Source organism: Cupressus sempervirens, chromosome 10 (genome assembly GCF_028749045.1).
Source record: "Cupressus sempervirens isolate cs-2001-9-10 chromosome 10, ASM2874904v1, whole genome shotgun sequence".
Lineage (NCBI taxonomy): Eukaryota > Viridiplantae > Streptophyta > Pinopsida > Cupressales > Cupressaceae > Cupressus > Cupressus sempervirens.
Window position 1 is genome coordinate 935,061,186 of NC_143127.1, and position 10,432 is coordinate 935,071,617.

The following is a 10,432-nucleotide window of genomic DNA, read 5'->3' on the forward strand; positions in this document are numbered from 1 at the left end:
TTTGGCTACTTTATAACCATAGCTTTGTAAAAAAAAATTCCAAGAGAATTGACATGAGTGATCCTAAGAAAGAGATAACTAGAAGGAACCTTGGTCTAAGGTTGGATAGGGATAAAGATAGTGTTGCTTATCTCTATTGAGAGAGGTTGTAGGGAGGGCCCCAATTATGCCATGAGGCCAAGATAAAAATTATATAAATACAAGGTGAGGCTCTTGTGAAGGATAAGGCCTCATTGATCTTGAATCTATTCATGGCCAAAACCCATGAAGAAAATATCTAGAAAAGTAAGTTAAACTTGATATTCCTAGAAAAATGATTTAGTATTGGAAATATATTGGTGTGAAATGTCTTAAATCTACCTTCTGTTATGATAAATTTGATAAGGATAATAGTAAAAAGATTTCACTCATCAATAATCTTTTCTCTATAAAATCTATTTTGTAATCTTAGCAACTTTTTCTCTAGGTTCAAGAAAACACTTGAAATCCTCCATATAATTCACCTTTAATTTGTACTTTTCATTTACTTGCTCTCCATTAGAAAATCAATCATAGCATTCATTATTTTTGTTTAACCAACAAAAGGAACTCCACCAATGGTGATCCTCTGATCAACCCACAAATCAGAATAACTTCTTAGAAAGGTCAAGATTATAACCTTGCATGACCTCCACATGGTTGTTTTAGATAAGTTTCCATGCCTTAAATTCTTTCTTGAACTACACAAAAGTATGCAAATCTATCTAATTTGATTTCCAACTCATTTTACAAGCCACAAAAACTACTAGTAAGGCAATTAAGGTCAAAGAAGTTCCAAACAAAGATGTCTAGTCTTGAACCAAGAAACCCTACCATATAAATAATGATACAAGGAAATAAACATATAACAACAAGAAAATGGAAATTCAATTATCATCGAGTTAGCTTGCATGTGAAAATAATAAAATTTAGGACATAAGACTCCTTACATTCTAGGCATATAAGCCTACTTATTTACAAAATTAGATGCTACTTCAAAAAAAGATGTACAAACTAACTTGGAATACTTGAGAGAATAGGAAAAGATCAAAGATAGTTTGATAGATTGACACTAAATTGATAACCACTGTCTAGATTGAGAGGCACAACTCCCTCTTAAGACTTCAAATGAGTTAAATAAATGATTATGACTTTAACCATGATATAGAAGGTAGCCTAACATTCACACATCACCATGAGATGAATGTGGTTTTAAATTTAAAAGAAACATTAAAGAAATGAATACAAATTTAACTATAAGACATAAAAGCAACCTAACATTCACCTATAATCACCAAACATTCACTTATATTTCCTAATTACAAAGAAGCGCAAGGAAGATTCAATAACTATTTTGTACATGTTGATTCATGAAATCAATATATTTCAAAACACACATTTTTTTTTTTGCATGGAATATAATAATAATCGAAATATAACTATAAAAACCAATAGATCAATTAGAAATAGAGAAATATTCATTCAAACCAATGGATTTAAAATTGAATTTATCCTTATTCATATATACAAGCAAGATAACCAACTCAATAATTATACCTTGACCCATAAAAAAATATTCAAAATAAAATATATATAATCCTTTCACTCTATTATAAATAAAAATTAGATAATAAAACCCATTCTAGCCAATACACTCTCATAATCTAAATGAGCAGACAACGTTCTTCTTGGAAATCTCCCCTGAAATAAATCTCATTGACCCAATTCATAATTTATCTTGAGAATATATTACATTATTCTATTGCTCATTGGTAAAAATAAAAATTAATTTTCCACATTTAATTATGAGTTAATAGGTGGACACTATTTTTTATATTGGAAAGTAGTCAAATTATGGGTGATTGGCCAAAACTATAGAGACTTAGTGACAAAGTCGCTAGCACAAGAAGCATAGCTCACACACCCACAATCAATAGTCTATAAACCCATAATTAATATAAAAAAACATAGTAGTGGATCAACAACCTACTATCAAACTAGGTCCCACAGGTAGGAAAAAAGAAAACCATCCACATTGTACAATCATCTAGACTAATCATAGTATTAGATATGTTAATCATAATAACCATTAAAACCATATTGTAAATGGTCTAAACACATCCACATAGGGAATGTAAGTTTCAAGAAGAGCAAAAAATACATCACAGAAATAAAATTAAAAGAATAGAATGAGAGAAAGTCCTCATTCTTTTTTGTCATCTTCTTTGGATTTAGACAACATGACATCCATCCAATCATCAACCAATAAATAATATATATTCACTATATTGTCTGACTCTTTTTGTTCCCCTTCTCCTTCTCCTATTTTAGGATTTGGAGGGTTTTTTTTTAGCATGCATGAACTTGACTCCAAAAGTAGCCAAGGCTATTAAACAAGGCTCTAGCTCAATAGTCTATCCTTCCACGTCTAATTTGATCCATAATTTTTTAAGGATTTCTTCCACTTGCAAGAAATAAGTTATGTCCAAATTAGGGGGTGTGGTGGGGAAAAATAAAGGGGGGTTAGGGGGGGACTTGTGGGAGTATTTGGTTGGGGGGGGGGGGGGGGACGGGGAGGTGAACTAACTTGAGAAGCAAGAGGGAGGTCAAGTTGTAACAGGGGGTCTTGCTTCTATTTACTCAAAGGGGAGGTAGCAACCACATGAATCCATAGTATCCTTCCTAGAAGTCAAGTACTTAGTACCCATTTTGAAATTAGCGTAGACATGTGAGGGTTCATGAGAAGCTTCTTCAAAGCTATCAAGTGACTTAGCTAGATCATCAACATCCTCCTCAATGAAGTGAATCATTTTTTATTTATGGTGGGAATATTTGACTTTCTCCTTGCTATATTTGGACATAGAATCCAAGTCGATCTCCTCATGACTTTGTTGTTTCCCCACTTTTTCCTTCCATGTAGGGTTAGAGACAAAGTAGTGGGATCTCCTTCTACCCCTTATCGAATCAGTACTAATACCTCCAAAGCTCCCCTCAACCTTAGATTTAGGTTTATAGAAAGACAATATAGTAGGGGCATTAGGTTTCTTAATTCTAGATGGAGAAGAAGCTCTATATTGAGAAGCATAATTGGTTATAAAAGTAGAGACATAAATCAAAATAGTTTTAGGTTTATGGGGATGGATTAGCATAATGTTACTAGGAGGAAACATAGTTTTGTGAAAGCTATACAATCTAAAAATCAAGCCCTAGTAGAGGATGTTAAAATAAATTCCTTAGTTGTACTTTTCCTCACACCCATCACCAAATAATTTAAATCCATTAATAGAAAGAAAGGGAAAAAACTTCATGATAAAAAAATTGATTTTGTAGTGGGAAGTGGTAATAGTAACTTACTTTATGTCTCCCTTCTAGAGTTAAGTATTTTGTTAGGATTAACCTTATATAGAAATAATAGTTACATGCAAATATAACCAATACCAAAAAATAGTAGATCACATAAAGGAGAACACAAGACACCAATATTCAATGTGATTCACCCAATCCTTGGGCTATGTCCATCAACAACAAGTGAAATATTATTATTATCTAGTGATTACAATCTAATTACAGTCTATAATCCCTTACAACTCAATACCACTACAAGAAGCTACAATATCACCATCACATATTGAAATCCCTACCCCTGAGCCTTTTTATACAAGCTTTTGCTACTTACAAAGTTAGGGCTAGAATAATAGGAAAATAATAGCTTATACCTTTTACAATTTAAGGGCATTTTTGACTTAGGGGTCACTACCCCTAAAAACACTAGCAAGGGCATTGCCCCTTGACCCCACCCTATACTGCAACAAGGAGCACACTTCGAGCACTACCCCAAGATCCCATAGGGGCACTTCCCCTTGACCCCATCTTAGGGGCATTGCCCCTAAACCCCTATAGAAATAATCTAGAGGTAAATTATGCCAATTAAAGCTTTGAGTTTGATTAGGCTCCACATCACAACAATCTCCCACTTGGAGACTAATCGGGCTCCATAACAAGAACCTCCCACTTTGAGACTGATCATAGCACTACTAAACCTGTAGCTCCCAGTGGAAAATCAAACCACCCCAGACTCTGTTGTTCTTTTATTATGTTCAGTCTAGAAGACCAACCAAAGATGAAAAGGAATTCAACTTCTCCCTTGTTACTACCTTTGTAAACATATTTTCTAAATTGTCATCTATATGTATCTTATCCAGCTTTAAGCGTCCATCATCTAAAATTGACTAAATGAAATCATACTGCAATAGTATGTATTTTTTCTTTGAATACAAAGCTAAATTCTTTGCAAGATGAATGACACTCTGACTATCTGTAAACAAAAAATTATCCCTCTAAGGGTGTCCCAATTATTCTAAGAAGAACTAAAGCCATATCATCTCCTTGGCTACCTCTGTAGCAACAACATACTCTTCCTTTGTAGTGGATAAAGCATTAACCTTCTATAACTTAGAAACCCAGCTCACTACTACCCCACCAATAGTAAATACATAACTTGCAACACTCCACGTAGTATCAATATCCCCTACCAAATCTGAGTCAACATAGCCCTGTACATTAGTAGTAGAGCACCCAAAGTGTAAATACTTGCTGGATGTTCCTCCCAAATATTTGAGACCATTTAATTGCATTCCAATTCTCAATTTCTGGATGACTCATATACCTACTAACAACTCCCACTGCATGTGCAATATCTAGCCTAGTACATACCATAGCATACATAAAGCTTCCTAAAGTTGAAGCATAAGATATGTTAGACATCTTATCCTCCTCTTCTTGTGTCTTGGGACACATCTCCCTAGTCAACTTTAAGTGACCAGGTAAAGGTGTGATGATAGCTTTAGCATTCTCTAGAGAGAAACATTGCAAAACATTCTCATATAATCAACCTAAGATAATTTCAATTTCCTATTCTTCCTATCTCTACAAATCTTCATACCAAGGATTTGTTTTGTTGCCCCCAAATCCTTCATAGCAAATGCATGTGCTAACTAGCATTTTGGCCCCTTAATGTGATCCATGCTAGACCCAGCTACAAGAATATCATCAACATATAAACATAAAATAATGTAGCTATCATCATCCAAAATCTTAAAATAAACACAATGATCTTAATGACACTTTCTATATCCATGCTCATGAATAAAACTATCAAATTAAAGATACCATTGCCGATGCATGCTTTAAGCCATATAAACTTTTCTTCAATCTGCACACTAAGTTCTCCTTACCTTGGACCTCAAATCCTTGTGGCTATTCCATATATATCTCTTCATCCAAATCACCATGCAGGAAGGTTGTTTTAACATTAGGCTACACTAAATACAAATCTTTAGTAGCCACAATACTTAAAACAAAGCAAATAGAAGTCATTTTAACAATAGGAGAAAATACCTCATCAAAATCAATGCCCTTTTTCTATGAAAATCCTTTTAAAACTAACCTAGCTTTAAATCTTTTCTTACCTCCATCCTCTTCTCTCAACCTATAAACACACTTATTTTGTTTTAAAAAAATTACCTATAGGAAACTTGCATAAATTCCATGTCTTATTTTTCATCAAAGAGTGCATTTCTTCTCTCATTTTAGACTCCCACTAAATCTTTGTATCCACTTGCACAACTTCATCATAAAATTCAAGTTCACCAGTATCAATAAGTAAAATAGAATACAATGAAGGAAAAAATATGTTTGGAGGTCTACTTAGCCTCATTAACAATCTAACATTCACTAGGGTGTGTGATATTTGTTGTTGTGGTTGTTGCACATCATGAGGAATTACTGGAACATCATCTTTTAGAATATCATCCAACACTACATAATCATTTTTTTTTCTTCTCATGTTGCTACAATAGATCTTTGTGCAACACATTCTCATTTAATAGGACATACCTACTTATAATTTTATGGTTTTCAATATCCCAAAGACTATAACCAAATTTATTAATGTCATATCCAACAAATACACATTTCTTTGACTTAGCTTCTAGCTTGGTTCTATTTTCAAAATCTATATGAGAAAATACTTCACAACCAAAGGTTCTAAGAAAAGAATAACTCACCTCCTTACTAGTCCATGCTTCCTCTAGAATACCATAGTTCAAAGGAGTAGATGGACCTCTATTAATCAAATATGCATTAGTGTTGACAGCCTCTGCCCACATATGTAAGGGAAACCTAACATGCAACCTCATGCTTCATGCATGCTACATTATAGTCTTGTTCATGAATTAAACCACTTCATTTTCCTATGGAGTCCTTGGAAAAAATTTCTATTGATGAATACCATTAGTGGAGCAATATTTTTCAAATTCTTGACTACAGTACTCACCACCATTATCTTATCTGAGACATTTTAATTTCTTACTAGTCTCATTTTGAATCAAGCATTTCTATTTCTTAAAAGTTTTAAATAGATCATATTTTTATCAAAGGAAATAAACTCATACTTTTCTAGTTATGTCATCAATAAATGTAACATAATAATGAGAGCCACTGAGGGAAGATACCTGAGCCAGTCCCCATAATCTATATGCACAAGTTCTAATTTCTTCCTTTTATTTTCCTTCTCAGTCTTCACAAAACTCACTCTCTTTTGTTTCCAATACACATAACTTTGATAGAAATCCATATTAACACATTTCAAACTTAGTAAAACTTTCTTTGAATGAAGTAATTTCATACCTTTCTCACTGATGTGCTCAAGTCTACTATGGCATAGTGTTGTATTAGAATCTACAATAGTTATTTGTTCTCCCTACTTAATTGCATCAACTATTCCTAAACATTCATTTTTCTCTAAAAAAATCAAAGTAGAAGGAACAATATAACCTATACAAAGATATAAGGTGCCTACTTTCATACCTTTTGCTACTCCAAAGGAACCTTTCAAAACCTTCCAATTTTTATCATTAAAAGTAACTACACAACCCTCATCACTATTGCCCTGCTGAAATTAAATTCCTACTCAGCCTTAGAACATGTCTTACCTCATGTAGTAGCCAATGATTCCCATTCTGCAAGTTAATCTTTACTTTTTCCTTCCCAACAATCTAACAAGGTTCATTATCCCTCAAATAAACAATCCTAAAATCCCCTTGGACATAATCAATGAAATAACCTCTATGAGGTGTAGCATGAAATGAAGTACCAGAATCTAAAACCCATGAATCATCAATATTTTCTAAAGATAGAAGCAAAGCATCCTCTTTGGATTTTTTACTTACCACATTTGCCTCATTGTTGCCTTCTAGTTTAGCTCCTTCATTGTTCTTTCAAGTCCAACAATATTTCTTACTATGCCCTAATTTTCCATAGTACCAGCAATCTCTTGGTCCTCTAGATTAAGACCTCTTCCCCTTTGACTTTCCTCTTGATTTCTCATGATTTATGGAATTACTTCCTCTCTTAGTCACTCTGCCTTTTCTTTGTGCATTCAAAGCACTTCTTGATGTAGATCCTGACCAAAGGTTTTCCTATGAGTTTCCTCACTCAAAAACAACACTGATCACATCATCATATTTTAGGGTACTAGATCAGGAACAAAATTACTCACATCCATTACCAAGCCATTCTAGCTTTCAAATAAAGAATACAAAATCAAAAGATCCCTAATTTCTTCACCAAAATTGATACCCACAAAAGATAACTTACTAGTAATAGTATAAAACTCATTTTAATGATCCGCAATAGATTCATCTTCTACCATTTTCATATTAAATAAATGCTTCATCAGAAACACCTTTTTTGAAGCAAAGCTCTTTTCATACAGTTTCACTAGGGTTAGCATCAACTCTTCTATTGTCCTTTCTTTTGTAATATTAAATGCCACTAATGGTGCTAGGCATAATTGAATGCTTCCAAGTGCCTTTCTATCTAAAAGATATCATTCATCATTTGACATAGATCCCTAATTCTTGGTTTTTCCTTCCACCAACTTCCATAAATCCTTTTGATAAAGATAGTCTTCCATTTGCATCTTCTATAGCTAAAAGTTCTACCCATTAAACTTGTCAACCCTCAAGTTACCCTCATCTATGATTGCTCCCACTGAACCATGAGACCTTCCTGTAGAGGATCACTAAAGAAAAGGTGATGGTCTAGCTAAAAAGAAAAGACAATGACCATCTAGCTCTAATACCACTTGTTAGGATTAACCTTAGGTAGAAATAATAGTTACATGCATATATACCCAATACTAGAAAATAGTAGATTGCAAAAAGGATAACACAAGACACCAAGATTTAACATGGTTCACCCAATACTTGGGATACATCCACCAACATCAAGTCTCATATTATTATTAGCTAGTGGTTACAACCTGATTATAATTTGTAATCCCTTGCAGCTCAATACCATCGCAAGAAGCTACAATATCATGATCACATGTTGAAATCACTAACCCTAAGCCATTTTATACAAGCTTTTGTTTCTTACAAAATTAGGGATAGAATAATAGAAAAATATGCCTTTTACAATATAAGGGCATTTTAGGCTTTCCCTCAAAAACCCATGCATTGCCCCTTGACCCCACCCTGTATTGTGATAGGGAGCACACCTAGGGTGCTACCCTAGGACCTCACAAGGGCACTGCCCCCAAACTCCCATAGAAATAATCTAGAGGGAAATTATACCAAATAAACCTTTGAGTCTGATTAGGCTTGACATCACAACATATTTCATTATCAAGTAACAAACATCAACCAAAGCATTTAGAAAATTCTCTGTGTTGAAACAACCATGTAAACAGGTTGTCTCCTCACTCTCTTTAAAGAACCAATCCATGTTGGTCTTATTTGATTTCTTAGTGACCCATCTCTATTTCTTGCACACTATGGATAATCTTGTAGCTTGAGTGATGATTGATTTTCTAATCTCAAAATTAAAACCACTAATGGTGATGCATCAATCTTTCAAGGTGTTTTAACCAATTACATGGACACCAACTCATTGTGCCTTTCCATAGTTTCCATAAATGGAAGAAGGCTACCTTTTTTAATGTACATCTACATCCCAAACTTATCACACCACTCCTATTCAATATGCCTTTGATGAATTTTGGTCAAATAATAGCCCAAGTGAACTAGGACCTTTTTCTCCTTGAGATATTCCAACTTGGAATTTTTATAAATACCTCTATTAATGGTGGTTTTGATTTTGCAAAGGAAGCTAACCTTAGGGAGTAAAGCTCCAAGTTTACAAAGATAGTCCTTCCAAAATATTGGTTACCAAAATTATAATTTTGGCCACTATGTTCAGGAGAATGATGGTATGTTGGGGCATGAAATTTAATGATAGAGGAGTTTTTTCATGTAAATGTAACTTTTTTGGGAGTTATTTCTATTATTCAAAGGGATTCTTATGTGACTATCATTAAATGACTAGCCCTTATCATACTTATTGGTTTTGTCCCAAATCTTCCTATGATCAATTTTGGTAAGTTTCCTTTAAATCCTATAGGTGATATGAAGGTTTCCTATCATATTTATTACCCACATAAATTTTCCATCCTTGAAGTGGTCAAAAAGGAATTCATACAACCAAATACTATATTTAATTAAAATCATGGTCCATTAGTGGTGGCACGTCCTTCAATCTAAAAGATTCCAGACCCAAAACACATCAAAGGTTGAAATTTTTCATAATAGAGGCCAATGTATGAATTACAAATAGGAAATAAATAAAGAGATGGTAAATATCTTCCTTCACTTGTTTGCAAATGAAGCATCTATTAGGAATTTAAAATCCTTTTCTTCTCCTAGAGTTATTAATATATAGGATTCATTCATGGAGTGTTGAAACAACTAGAAGAAGCTTATCTTAGGAGTTAATTATTGAACCCAAATATTATTCTAGCAAATTCTTGGTACCTCCAAATAAATCAGCTAAAGGTAAGAAGACAGGAGAGAGATATCATCCAAAGGGTTTGTATCCTAGATGATTGTGTCATTAGAGGGTATTATAAGTATCTTTAATGTGTTGATCAACTCTTGGAACTCCTTAATGAGAACCAAATCTCAAGGGTTACCTTTCTGATTGCTAGTAAGATTTATTCATTTCTGAGAAGGAATAATGTAGTCCTTAACATGATGTCCAAAGGTATTCTTTATAAAAAATTTGACATGGTAAAACTTTCTAAATATTAGAGGCTTACCTCTTAAGTATTTTTCCTCCCAAATCCTAGTTTTGTTCCCCCTACTAATTAAACATTGAAGAACCCTTTGGATAAGGGTACAATTTTTTAATATGTTGTTCCAGATCCTTGAACCACATGGGAGGTAGATGGACATTGTTTACACTAACAAGACTAAGCATTTTAATAGATATAACTACAAGCCTTCTCATTTTTCCTATCATTTCCACTATTTTGTTGATAATCTTTAATACTTTTCAAGGTCTTAGTGTCATAAGT